The sequence below is a fragment of the Camelus ferus genome, chromosome 23 (genome assembly GCF_009834535.1).
Source record: "Camelus ferus isolate YT-003-E chromosome 23, BCGSAC_Cfer_1.0, whole genome shotgun sequence".
Lineage (NCBI taxonomy): Eukaryota > Metazoa > Chordata > Mammalia > Artiodactyla > Camelidae > Camelus > Camelus ferus.
The window spans coordinates 6,994,189-7,017,900 of record NC_045718.1 but is presented as its reverse complement, the minus strand read 5'-3'; the positions used below and the strand labels follow the sequence as shown (position 1 = coordinate 7,017,900).

General features: G+C 37.0%; 1 long non-coding RNA gene across 18 annotated transcripts in view; it reads left to right on the top strand.

The window, feature by feature from the left end:
- Window positions 1–23,712, top strand: part of LOC106730317 — a 230,561-nt gene that overhangs the window by 41,258 nt on the left and 165,591 nt on the right. For 15 of the 18 annotated variants that reach the window (XR_004314664.1, XR_004314669.1, XR_004314662.1 and 12 more), the window contains 5 exons: window positions 4,241–4,342; window positions 6,111–6,219; window positions 7,051–7,160; window positions 11,413–11,544; window positions 20,849–20,900. This is a non-coding gene — a long non-coding RNA (uncharacterized LOC106730317). Of the gene's footprint in view, window positions 1–4,227; window positions 4,343–6,110; window positions 6,220–7,050; window positions 7,161–11,412; window positions 11,545–20,848; window positions 20,901–23,712 lie in introns of all 18 variants that reach the window. The other 3 variants (XR_004314656.1, XR_004314657.1, XR_004314660.1) reach the window with 3 other exon arrangements.

The window sequence follows — 23,712 nt, the reverse complement described above, 5'->3', positions numbered from 1 at the left end:
ATATATATATATAACAAAAACTTTAACATACACTTCATTTCTGGTTCAGACCACATATCTACATCTCCGCTTTGCTGTCTAATAACAATCTACACCTTAATGTGCCACAAACTGAATTGCTGCCATCCCATTACCCTCCTGACTTGCCAACCTGCACCCAGAAACCTCCTTTCCTTTCAGTCTTCCCCATTCTCCAGTTGCTCAGGTTAAAACTCATCTAATCACTTTGTCTCCTCTCTTTCTTCTGCCATCTGCTCCAGGATGAAAGGTAATTTTCTTGACTCTGCCTTTAAAACACATTGTCACCATTCCTCGCATCTGTGGCTGTGGCCCCATTCCATTCCATTATTACCCCCTCCTGCATTATATTCCCATAGCCTCCCCCTGGTCTCTGTGTGTTTGCCTTCTGGTCTATTTTCAACGAAGCAGTCAGAATAACTTTTTACAAATTTAAACTAGTTCATGTTACTTTTTTGTTCCTAACCCTGCTATCTTAATGTCTTTCTGTTTTACCCAGTGCCTTCCTATCTTACTCAGACAAAAGTCAAAGTTCTTTGATTTACAATGTTGTGTTAGTTCTGGGTGTACAGCAAAGTGAACCAGTTATTTATTTATGTTTTTTCCAGGTTCTTATCTACTGTGGATTATTACAAGATATTAAGTATAGTTCCCTGTGCTAAAAAAACAAGTTGGCCTCGAAGGCCCTGCAGGCACACACACGCGCGCGCACGCACACGCTCTCATCTGGCCTCCTTCCTAGTGTTCTCCCCTGTTCTCACCATGTGTGCGCGGTCCTCCTACCCAGCATGCCTACTTCAGGGCCTTTGCAATTGCTGTTCTCTTGTCCTGGACTTTTCTTCTTCTAGATGAAGCCACAAGACCAGCTCACTCATCTTCAGGCCACTGTACAAATGTCACCTCTTCAATGAGGTCTTCCAGACCATGCTGTTTAAATCATAGCCACTCCATCAGTCCCTGCCATCCCACTCTGCTTCATTTTTCCCCACAGCACTGTCTCACCATCGGACATACTACGTATTCACTTGTTTTGTCGATGGTTTATCCCTCCCCTGGAAAGCAAGGGCTCTGAAGGCAGGGATTTTTGTCTGCTTTGCTTTCCTTGTTTTCTCCCAGCTCCCAGCACAGTGTCTCTCCTCGGCACTCAGGAAATATTTGTCGAATTACTCAATGAATTAATAATGTATAAAATATAGTAACATGTTCATATTCAAATAAACTTAAAAGAATTGACCATCTATCATATATTTAACAAAAATAATACCCATCAGAAATCTCCATATGTGTTTTTTTCTTTCGTTAGCTAGAGTTTCTGACAATCCTAGGTTTACTGCAGGTTATTTTGCTTCCCCAAGAGCCTCGGCAGCTGCAGGTCCTTTACTAGCTGCTGTGAGCATGTTGATGCAGCTTCTCCAGTGCAATAACATACATTAGGAGCCATTGGAAAGCCTTTAAGAACCTGGCTCAATTTGTGTCTTCATTTTAAATAAATTATTATTCAAGATAAAAATTCCCTTCATCATTTTGGGAGATATTACCATGCACTTTAAAAATACTATCTTCTAAATTATTTTTTTAACACATACAGGAAAATATAGAGATTTTAACTGTAAGCCAAATGCAGACTCAGTCAAGTCAAAGTTTTAACCAATATTACCAAATTATAAATGTTCTGGTCTTACAGATCCGTTTAGTGCAAGACGACATAGCCAAGTGTAAATTGATTCTTCTTGCATTCACATAAGATCAAGAACATAAGTTAACAATCTTCTAAACCTAGGCTAGTAACAATTGTGAATTATGTGCATCCTAAAATTTAGATGCATAATCCAGCCATGTGCTCAGTTTTTTCAGAGCTTAAATGAAGAACTGTGCAAATACTGCTGTTATTTACTGAGCTCTCCCACAAATGGATTGCTTTATCTTTGTAGATTTCTCTTCACAGCCAGAGAAAATATGAAAAAACTCAAACCCATATGTGTCATTTAAAAGGCGAACTCTTATGCTGTATTTAAAAGACATTTATTTTGTTCTATCACTTTACCTTAACTTTTAATTCAGTTGTCAGTTCTGTGATATATATAGCTTGAAAAAGCTGAGTTTAAATTTCAGTTATTAGACATGATTGGTTTAAAAAGTAGGAATATTGAGAATTGAATAAACATTTATGGGCTAGTTTATTTACCATCACAAAGCTTATAGGATACATATGCAGGTGTATTTACATAATGTAACTAATTCTCTGTGATGTGAGAAATGTTTCTTAGACTGTATTAAGTAGGATGAGTGTAAGATAAACAGATCCTGATCAGAAGGGAATATGCCTGTAGGAATACTGTCCTCTAGGCAGGTGATGGGCTCATCACAGAATCCCTCATGCTGTAGGACTCCAACACAATCTAAACTGGACTCGGATTATGTAGACACGCTTGGGAAAGTGATGGGGGTGGAAGTATTCTTAGGGATCTTCCTGAGCAGGGACTATGAGAGTTCCTGGGAGATGGCACGTAATACACAAGGGTGAAGCCAGACATGGTGGCTGTGCTCAGCCACAAAGCCTTGATGATCTTAGTGAAGCAGTGGTCCTGAGTTCAGAGTAGTGGCTGGCACATGAGTTCATTCAAGGCTGATGGCTTGTGTCTGGGATTAGAACAAGAGTAAGCAAAGCATGGCACTTAGAGCCACCTCCTCTAATGGCCTCCTTATTTAATTAACTTAACAAACTAGGAGCTCCGAGCCCAGCAGCACTTGTGGCAGCTGGGGGAGTATCTGTCAGTCCTGGGAACTCTGGGTGGTTCATCAAGGGTCCAGACCAGCTGTTCATTCCTAATTGTTCAGGTCACAGCTTTTGTCACTTATTCAGAAGGGCTTTCTTGACCTCTGTGGAAGACACACCCTAAGGTGATCTCCAGTGAGTTACTGCTGAATCATCCGTTCCCCCTGAGTGTGAGTAGAATCTGTGGCTTGCTTCTCATAGGTGGAATATGGCAAAGATGTGGGATGCCACGCCCCTGGTTAGGTTGTTATGTAAGAGTTCATCCTAGCAGACTGGATTGAGAGGCTCTCACTGGCTTAGAAGAAACAAACAGCCTTCCCTATGGAGACAGCCACGGGGCACAGAATTTGGCATCTTTAGAACCTGCGGCTGCTTCCAGCTGATAGGGAGGGAGGAAGCAGGGCTCCCAATCTTGTAGCCCTGATGAAGTGATTTCTGGCAACCAGGGTGCTTGGAGGAGGCCCCTGAACTCCAGAAAGAAAGCAGCTTGGCCAACCCCTTGACTGCAGCCTGGTGAGACCTGGGCTGGGGACCCAGCAAATCTGACCCAGGGAAACCCAGATAATACATGGGGGTTGTTTTAAGTCGCTCAGTTTGTGACAATAGAAAAGTAAAGCAATCATGCAATCTAGGGAATGCACGTATGCCCTACCCTATCTCTCCGTTTAATTCTCTGCATCGTACTTCAAGCCATACAATATTTGGTCATCTACATGTTGTCCGCTTCCCATCATCAAAGTGAAAGCAATCTGGAGACAGTTGTCTTGATGTCTTATTTCTAGTTTTGTTCCCAAAATGTAGAGCTGTGTTGAGTGACATGAATAAGTGTGGAAAGACACGTGGAAATTCTCCTTCCTAACCCTCTCTGCCCCTGTTCCTTTCCCCAGAGCTCACTTCTGGTATCATCTTCCAGTTCTAATTTTATTCACTCATGGATATACGTGTGCAAATATGTACATTAAAACACTTGAATGTGATTTGACTTTTTATCTCATTCTTTGACCCGCTCTTTCCTTTTAGAAATATTTCACATATTAAAAATATTTCCATGTCACTTCCCAGCAGTGTAATTGTCTTTTAATTACTGCATAGCATTGCATAGTATGGATATATTGTCATTTATTATTTCCTGGATAACACTTAGGTAGTTTTCCATTTTTAAATACTATCACTATTATTCAACAGTCGGACAATTTCTTCTTCATACTTACGTGTAAGTACACCAGTATCCGTGTGTCACAGATCCTAGGAATGGAATTGCTAGACTGAAAGTGCATTGCATTTTCACCATTTTTTTTTAAACCTGAGCTGTTTCAGTAATTTATGAAGAGAGCGTGTCATCCCCAGGTGTTCCTCACTCCTCCAGCCCACAAACTGTTAGTGTTTCACTAAGGTGTCTCTGATCATGCAATAAATAACCTTAAAACTTTCAGTGTTTCCTTATAGTCTAGGAAACAAGGTCTCAGCGCCTGAGTCTGGCATTCTGGGCATCCTTTATTGTCTTCACCTACAGCCTCACGTGGAACTCTCTACCTTACGTGCTTTATGGTGAGTTTATGGGGAGATCTTCTATTCTCCAAGCATCCCTGACCGTTCATCTTTCCCGTGGCTCACTCACCCTCCCTCCCTCCCCTGGAAGGCCATTCTCTTCCTACCCTCTGCTGCCCCTGCCCTTTCGTGGAGCTCAAATGCTGTCTCTTCTAATTAAATATTTCTTGAGTTTCCTAGTCTTTGATAATGCTTTTACATTTGTAGGATTTTTAAAACATAGTTCACAAGTCCTTTACATATTTATTATATTCTTTAATTCCTAAAACAATCTTTTGAAACAGGTAATAGTATATTTTTGGCAGGTAACTGAGGTTGAGAGTTGCGCACTTCGCAAGGGCAGGGCTGCAAGGAAGAACCTCTGACCCCAAGTCTAGGCACAGCCTGCTTGGCCGCCACTGCCTGTCTCCCGTCCGAGCCCCGGCAGTGCTGCGCTCGTGCCAGCCTTGGTGCTTGTTCAATTCCGACATACATTTTAAATATTATTTTTGTTATCATTTTTCCTTGAAGTCAGGAACTTCTCTTAATTTTTGAAAAATTCCCCACGACTTCTTATTGTCTCAGTTATGTTTAACTAGTGAGCGAGGATGGAGGATTCGATTATATATCCTTTGCATGCCATAGGGAAAGAAAGTCATATTTGGTTGGATAAAAGCCTGTCTGAGTCTGGCCAAGCCAAACACCTTTTTGGATTACGTACTCAGGTTCGCATATCACTGGCATCCTTGATGCGTTGCTCTCCCTGCCCAGGGTCTGTGTGCACTAGGTCCCCAGGTCCCCAAGCACATGGCTCAACCACTATTTTTACAAACCAGCTTACAAGTTATGGATGTAGCGTATTTTCTAAATACCACCTGATGATCAGTAATCAATCCGAGGAACTCGGCAGAGATTTTAGCCATGCTGAGACTCTGAGTCACCTCTGGCAGGCTGAGGGTTAAATCCCTCTCCCTCCCAGTGCCAGAGGCTTTGCTGGGGACAGGTCAGGCCAAGGCTGTTCTTTGATGTGTGGGTTTCTCCTGTGTGGATTTCTCCTGTTTTTCACATGAGAATCAGCAACTCACTAGTTTACAGAGAAATCCCTAAAACCACCCATGCATGCTCAGAGACAAACTCACAGACAAAAATGAAAAATGAAGATAAATGTATATTTGCTACATAAATATTTTAAATATTGATTTTCTTCATTCTCTTAAGAATTCTTGACATATAAAATATCATTAATTCCCCCTTCGAGCCATGCTATCAAAGATTATTCGTCTTGGTAAGAAAACATTCTTAATGAAATCATGGATTAATTACTGCTTTTACTTAGACCAGTAACTTTTCTGTCTTTCCAATCCCCAGTGGTCTCCCTGACAGTTAGGTAAAAGAAATTGTTCGAGGTTATGACCAGGTCTTAAAGGCCAGAGCATATTAAAAACCTGTGAACAGACCTCTCTTTTTTGCCTCAATGGTAATACACGATTCTAAGCCTTCCTCATGTTTTAGTTTGTTGTTAAATTACAGAAGGAGTGTTTGTAAAAAATGTATTTCCAACAACACTGAAGGATGGAAAACGAACTGTGACAGTCTCTATTGTCCCCCTACTTTCATTTCCATGAAAACAGTAACTGTTAATATTTTTGGTTATATCTTTCCAGATGTGAGAGAGTAAGTGTGTGTAAGATATACTCACTCTATTCCACTATTTTTGCAAATTATTATTTTTTCCCCAGAATATATCACAGATCCCTTCCATGTTAATTTCATACCTTCTACCCTCCAGATCCCTCTGGGTACAGGCTGACTTTTATCCAGCTTCCTCTGCAAGGCGGGCCTTGTTTATATTCATCGTATTTCCTTGTCCAACCATCGGGGAAAGACCACGGTCAGAGGTGAGGCAGCGCACGTGGCGGTATTTGCATCGCCCTGGGGTTCCGCGGAGGGGGTGGGGGGGACGCTTCTTGTCCTTTGACCCCACCTTGTGTGAGTGCAAAATGATCTTTCCTAACAGTAGGCTGATCACCCCTCATGCCTGAGAGTAATCTGTAAAACAAAATAGAACAGTTTTCTTTTTAATTATTGATGACTGGGTCATACCATCCTCTGGACACTTCGGTGATCTGGAAGAAAAGGTCTTGAGCCTGTCAGTGCATCTTCATTTCATAACATTAACTAGAGGTTTCTCATGGACTGCATGTTTTTAGTAGACTTTATTTTTGCAGTAGTTTTAGGTTCACAGCAAAATTGAAAAGAAGGTGCAGAGATTTTTCCCTAGATCTCCTGTGTTCACATATACATCCCCTTCCTATCACCAATCTCCCCCATCAGAGTGGCACACTTGTTGAATCTATGGACTTAAATTGGCATATTATTATCACTCAAAGTCCGTAGTGTACATTAGAGTTCACGCCTGGGGTTGTACATTCTGTGGGTTGGGGCAAATATTTAATGACATGAATACATCATTCCAGTATCATACAGCATAGTTTCACTGCCCTAAAAATCCTCTGTTCTCTATGCATTAATGTCTTTCCCTCCAATCCCTGGCAACTACTTATCTTTTCAAGGTCTTCATAATTTTGCCTTTCCTAGAACATCTTATGGCTGAAATCATACTTCTTTCATTTAGTATTAGTCATTTAAGTTTCCTTGCCTTTGCATAGCTTCATTAACTCATTTATTTCTAGTGCCGAATAATATTACATTTGCTGGTTATATCACAGTTTATCCATTCACCTACCAAAGGACTTCCTGGCTTCTACGTTTTGGTAGTTACAAACCAAGATGTTATAAACATCCATGTGCAGGGGACGTAAGTTTTGAACTCCTGTGGGTAAGTGCCAAGCAATGTTATTGCTGGATCCTATGACAAGAATGTGTTTAGTTTTGTAAGAAGATGGCGAACTGCCTTCCAAAGTGTCTGTACCATTTTGCATCCCCACCAGAAATGAATGAGCGTTCCTGCTGCTCCACATCCTCATCAGCCTTCGGTGTTGTCAGTGTTCTGGATCCGGGCTGATTTAATGGGTGTGTAGTGGCATCGCATTGTTTCAGTTTGCATTTCCTTGATGACATATGACTCGAAGCATCTTTTCATATGCTTATTTGCCATCTGTGTGTCTTCTTTTGTGAGGTGTCTGTTGAAGCCTTTGGCCCATTTTGTAAGCAGGTTGTTTGTTTTCTTGTTGAGTTTTACTGGTTTTTTAAAAAATATTTTAGATAATAATTCTTTATCAATTATGTCTTTTGCAAGTATTTTCCCCACTCTGTGGCTTGTCTTTTCATTCTTTTGACAAAAATCTCATGCAGCATGGAAAATTTGGATTTTAACCAAGTCCAACTCATCAATTATTTCCTTTATAAATTGTGTTTTTGGCGTTGTATCTAAAAGTCATTGCCAAATACAGTATCATCTAGATTTTCTCCTATGTTATCTACTAGAATTTTATAATTTTGTATTTTACACTTAAGTCTGTGATTCACTTTAAGGGTTCTTTTGTGATGGGTGTAAAGTCTGTGTCTAGATTTATTTTTTTGCATGTGGATGTCTAGTTTTTCCAGCATCATTTGTTGAAAAGACTGTCTTTGCTCCATTGTATTTCCTTTGCCCCTTCGTCAAATAACAGCTGACTGTATGTATGGGTCTGTTTCTGGGCTTTCCGTTCTGTCCTCTGGATCTATCTGTCTTCCTTTGTCAATACCACACTGTCTTGACTACTGCAGCTTTATCGTAACTCTGAAAGTCGGGTAGTGTCAGTCTTCCAACTTTGTTTTTCTCCTCCAATGTTGTATTGACTATTTTGGGCCTTTTGCCTTTCTATATAAATTTTAGAATCAGTTTGTCAATGTCCACAAAATAAGTTGCATGGATTTTGACTGGGATTGTGTTGAACCTATAGATCAGGTTGAGAAGACCTGACATCTTGACACTATTTAGTCTTGCTACCCATAAACATGGAATATCTTTTTATTTAGTTAGTTCTTTGATTTGTTTCATCAGAATTTTGTACTTTTCCTCATATAGGTCTTGTATATATTTTGTCATATGTATACCTAGGTATTCAATTTTTTTTATTCTAATATATATTGTACTTTTAATTTCAAATTCTATTTTTTTCATTGCTGTTTTAGAAGAAAATGTTGAACTTTGGTATATTAATCTTGAATCCTCTCATCTTGCTATAATTGTTTTGGCCTACATGTTGTAAATGTCTCATGTATAAATATAATCAAATTATTTAGGATATTTAAACATTCAGAAGATGTTATATGTAAACCTGTGCTTACTTAACATAGTCACCTATTCTGCATGTGACAAATCATGTCAAAATTTCATTTCCATTTATCTTGACTAATCAAGATTTGAAGATTTTTTGTTTTTCTTTCTATTTTCCTACATACATATATGTATATTTATATAGATATAGATAGATATTTATGAACATAAATAATTATTTGTTTAATTAAGTATAATTTTTTAATAACTTCTTTCTAGGAATCCTCTTCCTTTTAGGTAAAGCACAGAAAGAATCACATATTTGAATATGGCTTAAAAAAAGTAAAAATGTCTCTTAATTTAAAGGAAACATTTCAAGTTAATGGAGAAGAGGTTTATTTGGTTTATTCACTTTCATTTATGTCTTTGTAAATTTACCTCTTCTCAAATACAGTTTTGTATATGTAGGGTATAACCTTATTTTTTTACTTTTTTAAAGATCCCTCAAGGTTATTGTTGAAAGATACTCTGCCTTTCTAAAAAGGAGTAAAACTATCTTCTGGGTGTAGATTTCATTCATCGCTCTCAGAACAGGGAATAGAAATTCTCTATTGTTGATAACATTCCAGATTGACTGCTGTTCAGGTTAAAGCCTGAACAGTCATTATGATTTCCCCAGGAATACTTAATTACTCTTGATATCCAAGTCAGAAAGTCTGGTTAGAACATGTAGTTCTTCTCAAATTGTCGTTTGGCCTACACTGTTGGCATTCGTGAGGGCCATGCCATTTCCTACAGAATAGCACACAATAAATATGTGTGCCTTCACATGCACACTTAGAGGTTTTTATTATTCATGTCTCTATTTTAATTATTAGTTTTGGTTTTCAACTTCCCTTTTGAAGGTCTTTCAAGATAGTATTTGTCCTGCAGCTCAGAGGTCAGCAAACATTTTCTTTAAAGGGCCGAATGTTAAATATTTTAGACTTTGTGGACCAGCTGGTCTCTGCTGTGAGCACTCAGCGATGTCTTTGTAGTGCTGGTTGTGCAAAAGCAGTCACAGACTAAGAAAAAAAATGGTCATGATTGTGTTTCAATAAAACTTTATTTACAAAAAAGGTAGTGGATCAGATTTGGCTCACATGCCTTCATTTGCTGACTTCTGCTTCTGGTTCAATGCTATTCATAGTTATTACTATTCTAGAAGGAGATAAACAGCTTCTACTGGAATGTAAATCTACACAGTGCTTTCTCACTGAGGAAGTCTTGTTATGAAGATAAGGAAGTTGAACTGACTATTGCTGGGGGACTGTAGTTGGCTTATATTCCGTTGCAAGCTCCTTATCTCACGATGGACTGGGCTTGGTTTTTCAGTCCAGCACTGGAGCAGGAGGACACTAGGGGCGGCACTGCTCAAGCCTATTCTCCTATATTTCAGTCCCTGGAAACTTTGGGATCTATGATGAGATTAAATCTATTTTTTCCAACATAGAGAATATTTTTTCTGCTACTTATTTTGTTGTTATTGCTAGGAATACAGCTCAAATAAAAGGCAAAAAACACAAAACAAAACAGGAGTTATGTTAAAGACCACCTACTTCTCCAGCAGCTGTGATAGTCATCTCCTCAGCACTTATGGACACCCTCACCTCACTCCCTTTATGTCTTGATTCAAGGAATACTCATGTTGTTTTGTCTTTAGGGACAGCAGATGTGCAATCCTTAACGTTCAGTAGATTGTTGTGAAAAGACATATTTAGGGGGTGATAATTAATTTTAACTTTTTATGTCAGAACGGACAATTAGAGAAAACATATACATTTACCAATTGATTTGTTTATTCATATCAAAAACATACAGTTAAAAATGTTATGATCTGTTGTCTTGATAAGTACACATGAAAGTGTTTCCCTTCATATTATAGATAATTTAGGGGAGTGTTGAGGAATGGGTGTATAATATTTGCATGACTTTGCCAGCCAACACCTACAATTTAAGACTGTTTTTATATATGTATTTCCAGCATGTCCAGTCTTCAAACAATACAAGACATGCAATTTTAAGTGTGTGAAATTAGGAGATTGTATTCTTACCTCCTTCTGTCCTTATCTCTGTGATAGAACTTCCCACTTCTCAGAATCTGAACTATGGGGTGTTTTCCTGTACTGTATAATCTTTTTCTAATTGGCCATTCAGTTTTGAATTTATGTCTCCAATTTTTTAATCTATCAAATGACAGGTTAAAATTAACTAAATGGCTTGCATATCAAATCTATGATCATCTTACATTTTTTGTTTTACTGGTCGTAGCTAGAGGATACTTTGTGGGATGTTGTGACATTTCACTACAGCAAACAAATAATACATATTGTATTTCTATTCACACTTTAAAATAACTCCTCAATATTCAAAATGCATAGGATTTCTTCTGTGAATAGTATAGCACCCTTTTCTTCTTCCACAAATCACTCGGAATAGGTTGCCAGTCTTGGATAAAGTTGGGTTGGTAGAACCATATATTCATTCCTTTATTAAAGCATTTATTGGTCCATTATTCAGTGTTCAGAATTTCTGTTTAAAACACCTAAAGATAACCATTCAGCTTGATAGAACTTCATAAATGTGCTTTATAATTTAGATTTAGGTTTTCACGGCTTTTATCAATTTAGTCACATACAAGCAGGGCTGTTTGATCATAGTCTATTTCCTGGCTTCAACGTTTCCAGCCTCTCCAGGGCAGAAATGAAAGATTATGAATGTGCTACACTTCTATAGCTCTTTCATTTCTACCCCAACCCTAGCTTACTTTCATGTCTGCAATAAAAATTTTGATCCAGGTCGGATTTATGTGAACATTACTTTTTTTCAGATTGACCTACCCTGTGACTGAGTTTTGCAATGAAACCTTATCAGGTTGTTATCCACCATGGCAGCTGGGCACCTTAACATTAGATGGAGGAAACAGAATATGCTACCAAAGGATGTGCTGACTGGATAAAAAGTAGGTTTTACCTTGTTTCATTTTTTTCTTTTTTGAGCCTAGAAGCCACTTTAAAAAGTTTGCAAGTCTTTAAAGCATTAGCTCCAGATATTTTAAATGTGCTCGGGTTAGAAAGTACAGTGAAAAACATAAAACATTGTGTGAAGATTTTGCTGTACTATTACATTAAAGAAAGTAGATGGAGGTTCAGGAACATACTGGAAAGAAACCAAAAAAGCCATGTTTTCTTGTTTTAACTTTCCTACCCAGTGGTTGATGATGGTAAGTCATGATCTTCCTTAATTCTCAATATGTCTACAGACTCCAGATCATAATTTGTAATTAGTTAGCGTTACCACTCTGCATTGACGTAATTTTGACCAAAGTCAAAGAAACAGTGTTTTATTTAGTTCGTCCAAAATAGAGAAATGTGCAATGTCTAAAAGACAGTCTGGAATTCAGAAAGCTCACAGACTTCCCATGACTATCTTGAGAGGTGATATGCATAGTGATTAAAATATCTCCGTTGCTTGGGTTCAAATTTAACTCAACCAGTTATATGGAACAGTTTCTGGAATACAGTAGGCACACAGTAAATGTGTTGTCTTCTTATTTTATCTATATAATCATTAGTATTATTATTGTTTTTTTGGAGTCTATTTTGGTGTGAACCCTGGAGTCCAGGGTTCTAGATTGAAAACCATTGAACCAAACTCATAAATTCAGTAAAGCTGAATTTTAATTTAGAATAATAATTAAAATTCATCAAATAAGGATGTGTAAAATGATGTTCTCATTTTTATTAGAAAAGTTATAAACCATTAGGCATTGTATACATATGGTCTAAATACTTAATTCAAAATAGTTTGCCTCTGTATTTTGATTTTCTACACTGAGTTGACAAAGATCAGTCCATGTATGAACCTTATTTGCTGACAAATACACAGAAGACTTTTCAATCTAAGGATGTCCACAGGTTGAAAAATAAATTATTGTTTTGGGATTGACACTACTTTATCCAGAAATCACTTTTATTTTTAATTTCCAGAAGTGTTTTCTTTTTTATTTTTCATTTCCTTTTTTTTTTCTGTACTGATAACTATAAGGTAAGTTTTCTGTTCTACACCCTGAGGATGCCACACTTGGCCCATATATTCAAGTGTATCAAAGAGTAGAAAGTTTTGAGTTATTTATAGTCATACATACCATATAAAAGACTTGTGGTAGAAAAAACGTGTATAAAAGAGCCCATAGTCTAATATATACCATATTATGATGGATAAAAATATGCTAAATTTATTCCAAATTGTAGACTTCACTGTGTGATATGCTTCCACAAAATCCCATTTAGTAACGCACACTTCTGGTTTATTAGTTTGCATGGGAAGGTTGGTTTCTCCTGGGCAGCTCTGCCTTAAAAGTAGAACAGCTTCTACCTAGTGAAGCATGTTAACCTAAATGTTGCTTGAAAAATTTTGTGTTCTATAATAGACACAAAATAATGTAAATTTAAACAGGTGCTGGTCTGATTTTATTACATTTAGTTCTGAGTTACATAACATGTATTATCTAAGATCCACTTGGCACCATATAATAATATATTATTGGTACAAAAAATGTTCTGTAAGAGAAAAGCATCACTGTTCTTTTTATTTGAATGTATAGATTTGCCCTAGAGCCACACTGTCACTTCTATTTATTAAAATACATTGCCTTAAGAAACACTATCATAATATGATTCAGATCCTGTAGAAATCTCTGGATTTTAAAGTTTTATATTCTGGTATTTTCTTCTAGTAATAAAACAGTCCCAGTTCCTCATAAGGACTAACACACTTGCAGAACCTCATAGGAATTCTAATTTTTAAATTGGAAAAATTTATGATACTGGGAAATATTATAACTATTTTCATTCATTTTTACTTTAAAAGAAATGGCCTGAAAGAGTTTTAAACTTTCTTTTTTAAGGTCTTTTACTTTTTCTCCTTTCCAAGTTCATATTTTTTCAGCTCTTTTACATCATTGTCAAGAAAAAATACCAAACATAAACATGAAAAATAAACTACTTAATAGTTACCAAATGAAATATACTTCATTTTAATAGGAAATAATTAAAAGTCTCTAGTATATGTCATACAATTTGGTCTATAATGGTAGATTCATATGGGAAACCCAGAATATTTCTTTTTTCTTCTATAATAACATCTTTTATTCACTTATAGTTAGTTTTAATTAAAGTTGAAATAGTATTCATATCATAAGGCAAATAGCTAATTTGTATACATTACTTTGGGGCTTCTGTATTAAATTTCATTTTATGTAAACTTTGGACTCATATTTGTTGGGTTTTGATCATTGATTATGATACTTTGTTTATAAAGTGGTCAATCATTTTATGTCATATTTAGCAATATATCTGTGTATGACTTTTCTGACAGTCAGATCACGTCTGATAGACTTGTATAGAAACTCTTTCATAAGAATTCAACAAATCTAATTCTCACAATTTGATTTTTGTAATTAAATATTTCACTCAGTCTTTTTGTACGTGTCCTGGGTAAGATCACAGAGATCGCTAATAGTCCATGTTTGTTTTTAAACAATAGTTGAAAATATATGATGACATAGGAATTTATCAACCTATTCGCAATATGATTAACAAGAATTATATTAATGATTATTTGGCATCTAGCAAAACAGTTAAGTACTTCTTTAGTTTAATATCTCAGGAAGATAAGGTAGTAAAAGTGTGACTGGTGTACTTTAAAGGTGATGTAGTGATACTGTCACAGTAATCATCTGGAATAAAAGCTCTATTTTATCTTTTAACATTGGATTATATGTTTTTGATATTCATTATCTTTACTCTTCTCACCATTCAAACATCAGTGAGGGTCTTTTTTATGTCCACTGCATCAAGCATACAATAGTCAGAAATATACCTACTATTGTTAAGAGTCAGGTGCTTTAAAGAGAAAAGCGTTCAATGAAATTTATTATCTTATTAAAAAATATCAACATCCCAGTAGGATGTGGGTTGTTGGGTGACTCAGCACATGGGGATTATACCAGTGAGAGAGAACTGGTGATGGGTAGAGACAACACAAAGACTGGATTGTCCAATCAGGCTCACTCACGTGGGAAATCGTACCCGAGTTCAAGGAGACATATAATCATGAGGCACAGGTAGAACAGGGAGAGATCCAGGACCTTCCGTGCAGGTACTCAGATTACTTCTTGCCAGTAAGGCTGTGCTCTGGCTCAGGTTACTACATGGGCCTCTGAGTGATATTTGTGTCTACATAAATGATACAAAAGAGGACCATTTTGCTATGATACTATCATCTTATTTCCAGATGGTTGTGTAGCTTATGTGACATTTTCCAGGAAGCCATGTGTTATAAATTTGTAGATTCCAGGTTTGCTTAGTGCAAACAATCATTGACAAATCAAGTGTATTCTGCTAAAATGTTTTCCTAGATGAAGGCTCTCTTGGGAGAGAGCATCACTAGTGTGTGTATCAGGAGAACTATCATCCACATGTTTGCAAGATTTGGCTGGATTAGCTTCTTATTTTCAGGGTATCTTCCCCATTTCCCTCCTCCTGCAACAAGGGAGAGTGCGCATTGCAGGCATCCTGCTTAATGATTCTCTTCCCAGGAGCCATTCTTGAAGAAGATGGGTTCAACTGCAGGGCAGGAAAGAGATTGGAGGAAAGTGCGTTTAGTTTAATGGTTGCTGGGTTGATAAAAATAGTGATCTGGAGAAGCAACTCTGTATTTGTATATCTTGGGATTTATGGTAGGAAAAATGGAAATTATGAAAGTTTATATATTTGTTTTCCTGGAAATTCACTGATATGAGATTGAAAAAATCAGAATGAAAATAAGACGACTTGGTTTTTATTCTTGGGTCTGTCACTAACTAGTTCTTTGAACCTAGGCTCTCATTTTCTTCCTTGAATCTGTGTTTCTCTTTGGCAAAATGAAGACAATGAAAACATGGTGTCAAAAGGTCTCTAATTTAACTTAGAATGATGATTTTAAGTGAATTAAGCCAGAAACAGAGAGAAAAATATCATATGTGGAACCTAAAAAAAAGGACATTAATGAACTCATCTACAAAACAGGAACATATTTGCGGACATAGTAAACAATCTTATGGTTACCAGGGGAAAGGGGGTGGAAGGGGATAAATTTGGGAGTTTGAGATTTGCAAATGTTCACCACTATATATAAAAATAGATAAAAACAAATTTCTTCTGTATAGCACAGGGAACTATATTCAATATCTTTAATAACCTTTAATGAAAAAGAATATGAGAACAAATATATATATGCATGACTGGGACCTTATGCTGTACACCAGAAACTGACACATTGTAACTGACTATACTTCAATTAATAGAAAATCTCTAATTTCCTTGTTGTTCTAACATAGTCTGAAAGTAAATTGCTCTATCATTTTTTCTGAACTTCTGACTTTCTCAACACTTGGCATAACTGTCTGATGGTTTTTATCTTTCATAACTATGCTTTTGACATGACATTCTTGTGGCAATGTGCATGGACATAAGATCCATTTGGAATAATATACCGAAATGGACATTATTTTAATAGCAAAAACAAAAAGAATGTTTCATCACTGGAGCTGGAACTCCCAGGTTCAGTGAGAAGCTTGAGTTTTCCTGTACACCATTAGAAATGCATTAGGAATCCAGTGACAAATTGTGCTTTTTCTTACTTGCACAGGATTTTTCTTGAAGTCAGCGGCAACTGACTTTATGAAAGGCGGTTAGAATATCACCTTGCAACAGGTGTCACTGATACCTGTAGCTCACGTTCTTATTCAATAAACCTCCAAAGAGTGCTTGTCAAATTCAGTTGCACATCTGAGAATCCAGTTGTAATGAGTTGCTTTCACACTGTGGGCTGAAGTGAGCAGCAGGGGAGGGGCTGACAACCACAGGGTAAATTTACTGGCTTAGAGTCACTAATTACAGAGGCTGAGATGAAAAAATCTGAAGCTCTAAAGAAGATTGGAAGGAACATTTTCATCTAACAAAGCAGTGGAATTTTAAATTAAACACAATTGGGGGATGACTGTATACTAGTTTAAAGTCATCCCAGCCGTTGCACTGTTATAGACTTTGAAATGGTCTTTTTGTGCAAGAATAATAGTTAAACCTGGTTTTATTATTCTTTTCTTCAGAAATCTTGAGATGAAAGAAGGAGTTTTCGTTATGATAATAACTGACATAAAACTGGAATTAGAAATGAGAATAAAGTTAACATTCTAGAAGAAGGAACAGACCTATATCCACAATGGCCTGGACTAGATCTGTATTTGCTATGGAGAGCAGATAAAGCCTCTATTCAAAATTATTTCTTGAATTGGATCAGTGTGGTCAGTTCACAAGAAGTTTTTAAGCCAGTCTAACAAAATCAAAACAGACAAATTGGTCATCTAGATGGTATCAGTCTGAGAGGTTTAAAGGAATCCAAAGAGAAAACTGGAATTTTACAAGATAAAATGTACCATTTATATTTAAAAAGCTTGATGACATATCAAATTTGTTGTGAAAGCAAAAATTTGAATCCATCAGTTTGGCTAAGAATTCATTTATTCGGTATTTTTTTCTTCCTAGATTAAGGATAAACTTCAATTCATTATCTAGGTTACCATAAATTTTGAATTAACAGAGCCTATATTGTAAAAGGTTTTACAAGTCTTTATGAAGATGAGTAAATACGTAGAATGTTTTCTCCACATATCGACAATTAAAATGTGTGTCTTTCCAGGAAACCTGCAGATTTATAACAAAAGCATAGCCTGGAGAGTAAAATTAAAATTAGTATCTCTCCAAGGAAACTACGCACTTGTGAAGAATGACCAGGCTGTTTACTGTGAGTAGTGCTTACGATCCAAGGAGTGATTTAGTGTTGTGCAATTGCTTTGTCTTTCCCTCTGGTTTTACCAAGTGAATTATTGAGCAACAACTTTGTTTATGTCATTAAGATTAAATCTCTGTCAAAATTGTCCTGGAGGAATTCTTAAAGGTCTGGGAAAATGTTTTGGTATTAACAACAATACCAATTTTTCATTAAAAAATGTTGCTTTTCCTGACATCGTAATTTGTGTTTATTTATGGAGAGATGTGTATGTATGTGGTGTGTTGTGTGTGTGTGTGTGTGTGTGTCTGTTTGCAGGGCAGAATGAAAAATAAAACTTAAGAGTGGGTAGATAGATATTTCGTTAGAAATATCCCATTTCTTTTTGTATATACAAGCATGCAAAATTTTGGTGTGTCTGAAGATGGAAGACTGACTTGTTAGATACATTTATAGGTGGCACATTTTTCTGTCGATATGCGGTTCACACTCTGAAATGCTAAAAGACATAGTAGTATTATAATCTCTTGAGAGTGACATAGGTATTAGAATGAGAGATATGATAAGTTGGGCTACTATCATTCTACTTTAATTTCCAAAATTAATTTTAAATAATGTTTAATATATGTTGAATGCTGAAAGTAATCATGCTTGAAAGACAACCACTTTTTTTAATTGAATGAAAAATTCTTTAAATCCTGTAGTACTTTACAGTTTTCAAAAGTTTCACATACATGATTCCATATAATCCCATAATAACCCTTTTTTAAAATCACGTACGCCTATATTGCCCCTCCTTCCTTCCCTCTCCCCACTGGTAACCACTAGTTCTCTATATCCGTGAGTCTTTTTTTGTTGTATTCACTCTTTTGTTGTATTTATTAGATTCCACATGTAAGTGGTATCATACAGTATTTGTCTTTCTCTGTCTGATCTATTTCACTTAGCATAATGCCCTCCAAGTCCATCCATGTTACTGCAAATGGCAAAATTTTAGTCTTTTTTTATGGCTGGGAAGCATTCCATTGTGTGTGTGTGTGTGTGTGTGTGTGTGTGTGTGTGTATGTATGTATATATATATGTGTGTGTGTGTGTGTGTGTATATACCAGATCTTTGTATCCATTCATGTGTTGATGGACACTTAGGTTGCTTCCACACCTTGGCAATTGTAAACAATGCTGCTATGAACATTGGGTGCAGATATCTTTTCAAATTAGTGGTCTTGTTTTTTTCAGAAGTATAATTCAGAAAAGGAATTGCTGGAGCTTATAGTTCTATTTTTAGTTTTTTTGAGAAATCTCCATACTGTTTTCCACAGTGGCTGCTCAACTGACATTCCCGCTAACTGTGTACAAGAGTTCCCTTTTCTCCACGTCCTGGTCAGCATTTGTTGTTTGTGTTCTCTTTGATGATGGCCATTCTGGCTGGTGTGTGGTGATACCTCATTGTGGTTTCGATTTGCATTTCTCTGATCATTAGTGGTGCTGAGCATCTTGTTCTGTGTGTTGTTGGCCGTCTGGGAAAGACAACTACTTTTGATCTTGGGGGTTCTGTGCCTACACACTGTGACAAAGTCTTGCATTAATAAACTGCTAGTGAGAATTCATTTTCTTCCAAACCCAGATTTGCTGTTGTTGTTGTTCTGATTCTTTAGCTTAAGGAAAGAGGGAGAATTTTAAAAATATTATTCCAAATTTCCATTTGGAAGATTTTTGGCATTATAAGAAAAACCTCTTGATCTTAATATTCTTGCAGTTCATGGCCACACAGTGCAGCGCTCTGCTTAGTCAGTCGCCTCAGTAGCAGCACCTGATCTTCTCGAGAACAACAGTGTCTCAAAATGTTAAGTTATTTAACAAGCCTCACCGTTTTATCTAATGATCTCACTTTATTCTTAGAATGCATTCTAGGGAAATGTGAAGTAAAGGAACCGTGTGGGAATTCAGCACACTAAGGGACAATAGGGAGCAGAATCTAGTCCTTGAACCTTTATTGACATAAAGTCCCATTAACCGAGTTTTCTGTACATCATTAATTGATTACTACTCTCAGCAATGAATTCTGCTTGGAAAGAGATGGTAATTCATATATTAGTGTTCTGTTGCCACACCTTCCTTTTGTGCGTCTCCTCTGTGATAACCTTTTATGTGGTTATCATAATTTAATATGTATAAGAATTGTATGAGATGATTATTAAAAATCAAATGGAAACCCTCAGTGCCGGTGTGTTTGTGTTGGGTAAATACTGTGGGAACTTACTCTTGGGAAGACTCTGTTCAGAGTCATATTTGATAGCCTTATAAAACAGACCAAAGCTCATTTGATGTATACATTATTAGATACTTGATAGAGTTTGAAATAGTAGAAGTGGTAGAAGTCATAGCAACAATTATTAAGATAACATATTTATGTTCATAGTTTTATAGACACATTTATGTGCATCATTTCACAGGTATGACTAATTTCATGATAACTTAGTCTGTATTTATTGATGATGCAGGTGCTCAGTTGGAGATGAAATCCAAAAGACTAGACAGCTCCACTCAAAACTACCACGAGGTTAACTTCCACTCTTAGCTCTGAATTTTCTTGCCTACTTTAATTTTCTCATTCAAATTTTTATTTCTCCAACATTAAGAATTTCTTGAGAGATTACATAGTCTAGGAATTGACTACACAATGTTGAGAATAATATTTCTATGAAACAAGGAAAGGAAATAAATGTAGACTACTTCTTGAGGTCAAAATAACAGTGACAGATGAAAGTTTTAACACAATGTTGTAATTATTTCTTGGGAAGTCACCATAACATTTCAGTGAAAAAGGCACTATGAAAAATAACAGCTTCCATCAGGATTTTGAGTTAAAAATGTGACAATAAGACAAAAGCATCTTAGCAGTTTCACTCTGGGGGAGATAATGCCTCGTGATGATGTCAACATCCCAATTTAGAGTTTAACTGCCTTGTACTTCCAGTTATGTGAACAAGTCTGATAAAGGACGGGGGTTGCATGTAGTTTTTCCTTGATGTGATGTCGTATTTTAAACTAATTGTTTTTTACTGAGCTGCTCTTTTCTTGTTTGGACAAAAGAACCAAATGAATGGAGTTCAGGGTGGTATAAGAGCAGGTCTTGGTTTAAACCAGAAATTCTGAGCTCATAATCTGAACATTTGTCTTACTTTCAGGTGACACAGTGAAACCAAAATCCAAAGCTTGTTCTCTTGGTTCTTTAAGACTGTTTTGGAATTGATATAATTGGGGGGTTACTTTTTGCTCTTGAGTATGGAGAAAAAAGCAAATAAATTCACCCTTGTCTTGTGAAGCCAAACAGAAAAACCTAGTTTTAATACTGAATTCCTGTTTTTACAGTTGTTGTGCATCAAACAACTATGGCTTGGGAATAATTCTTTTCATTTTTCAAACCCCTTTAGGACACTGTGATGCTGAGAGCTGGCTTTGAAGTTAAGAAAACTTTGGATACAGGTAAGATGTCTGAGAAAACCTGAAAGTGTTAAGTCAGACTAAAACTGGCAGATCAAGGTGAAGTAATAATGGGGAATATTCATTTTGTTGTGAAAGGTGCCAAGATGGTCATGTCAGGACAGCTGATAGGCACTCGGGTTTGTATTCATGCTGTTCACATGAGGGATCAGGAGAAATTCTCAGGGGCTCTGCCACATTTCTCTCCCGTTATTTTTCTTATTTTAGAACTTTGATTTTGCTTTCAAGAATGCATGAGATGCCTACCTCAGGGCAAACTATCTCACCCCATGTGTCTTATCTGGAAATAGCTGCAATCTGCAGCTTCTGTAGATAAAGAGATCAACTTGTTTTATATAATATGATATTATTTGGGAAATAACCTTGGTTTTTAGATTCAGGACCCAAGGTTTCAAATATTTGCTCTTTCCCTAGGAGTGCCCCATGGATTTAATAGCCACCTATTCCTGGAGCCACCATGCATCTGGGTCCCCTGCTCTCCCTGTCTCTCCCACCCTCTTCCCCATCTTCTTCCTGAAATGTCCTTCCCGCTGCACACCATGCCGGACTTGAAGTGGACAGACAGTGAACCTTCCTGTTAACAGGGAGATTCGTACACTTCATAGAGCAGTGGTAAAGGCAGGTGAGCACCTACATAAGGCTTTCTTCTTATATAATCAGAAGGATTAAAAATTCAAAAGAGGAACCTTTGGAGAGCAAAACAAAACAGGACCAGTAGACCCTTGTCTGAAATGTTTTGCATCTGGAATAAATGTTTGCAACTTTGTTCTCCTCTCGGGCATCTCCTGTCACTGGGGCAAGTATTCCATAGGAATGTTTTGTTTGAAGAAGCCAGTACAGTTGTTAATTTACTTAGTCTCATTTCATAAAAACTTTAAGGGGCTTGCAAGAAATTACCACGACAAATGTGAAGCCAGGTAGGTAGAGTTTACCACATATAAACTGTTCTCAGTTGAGATTGTGGATCTTTCTGTGTATTTTTTGCTTAATGGTAGTATTTGGTAACTACTAAAAAGCCCAACTGGTAACTACTAAACAGTTATAAATTCCTAGAGCTCACTGTAAACTCTGAGTAGCTGTTCTGTTGCTGCCCAATTGGAGGGCAAGATCCATGGTCTGGACGCCAGGATTGATGCTACCACGCATACACTATGAGAGCATGAGAAACGTATTACTCACGTGGAGAGGAGCTCTGGGAACGCAGGGCAGGCAGTCAGGTTGGTGTGAAAATGGCTTGAGAGGTGGGAGAGGCAGATGGCTTTGGTTGTCTTGTGGAGAGGGCGTGGGTGAGGTGAGGGTTCCCAATGTGTGATTTGAACTTGTCCCTGGTGTTACTGGAAGGAGAGCACGGGGCTTGCTAACTGGGGGCCCAGTTGAGGGACTAGAGGAAAAGTGAGAGACATAGGGCTTAAAAGCCGTCAGTGGTCAATCATCAAACTCGGAGTCTAACTCGGTATTGCCATAGCAGTGAAAATTACCCAGTCCCTTGATGATTATGTCCCCTTTCTTCACCTGCACTGTCATCTGTGTGTCGCTGTCACCTCACTCTGCTTCCTTATTATTTTCATGGACCTGATCCCTGTCTGACGTAGGAGTGTCTTTGTTTATTGTTGCCTCTTCCAGCTGCAGTTGTAGCCCCTGGGAGCTAAGGTGGCATCTGTTTGGTTTACTGCTGAATCCTCAGCACCCAGACAGTGCAGGAAGCATAATAGGCACGCGGTAATTTAAGAAATAAACAGATGTCTGTTAGCATTACTAGACTATATGCTCCATGAAGGTAAGACCGTGGCTGTTTCTACCATGACTGATTCCAATTCAGAGGGATGCTTTGTGCTTCAGGAAATACTGCTGGAAAGAATTCATTCTTTCAGTTATTTTAAAAGAGCACTTTCGCAAGGTTCTCATAGCTTTTACTTTCAAGGGAGAGACTAAATATATCTTTTATGAAATCTTGGCTCATTTAAGTCCTGAAATTGAGAAAATTTTATTGCTTGTTGATTCGTTTAAAAGCTTGGGCAGAGTAGCAACTTTCCCAAAGTAAGAGTTGGGAATTCACTTCTGATGGCAAAAAGATGCTGAAATTTTAAACAATTTAGAGGTGACACAGACATGGCTACTCTTTTGTTCACAGAAAACAATAAGAAATATCTTAATTTCTGGAACACTAAGTGAATTTTTGACTTGGAATCAACTATATAAATTGAGGACAGCACAATTAACGTCAGGGAAAAAATCTAGTGTTAGCCTTCAGATGAAATTTGTTATGTGTGTTTATTAATAAACCAAAATATCCCCTCCAACATAAGTGAATAAATATATAGATGAATAGACGCATAGATTAATAAGTAAATAAATAAAATGTACAAATTAGATGTCAGTCTGCTTTCTAGACTAACCCGCATGAGAACACAAAAGTTATCGTCTTGAAACTAAACAGTACTTTTTGATTTATTGTATGTTCTGAGTCTTAGGCTGGCTGTTTTCTGTACTTCTGAAACATTTAGTTCACTCTAATGTAGTCAATGTTATTAGGAAGGCATTTGATATTCTGCAGCTGTGCAGTTATATGGCTGCCAAAGCCCACAGTTGATTGCAGCGTTGTCATAGAAAGCAGATATCCTCTGAAAAGAAATCATTCTGGATGGATCTCTCCAGCCCACAGAGAAACCAGTTAATCTCATTAGACAAGGGGTTAAAATCTGTTTGCTAGGAAGGCTCTTTGCACTGTCACCTGCAGGAGAGTTTTAGTGGTTTTAAATAGCAGCTAAACCCAATAGCATTCCATTTGATAAAG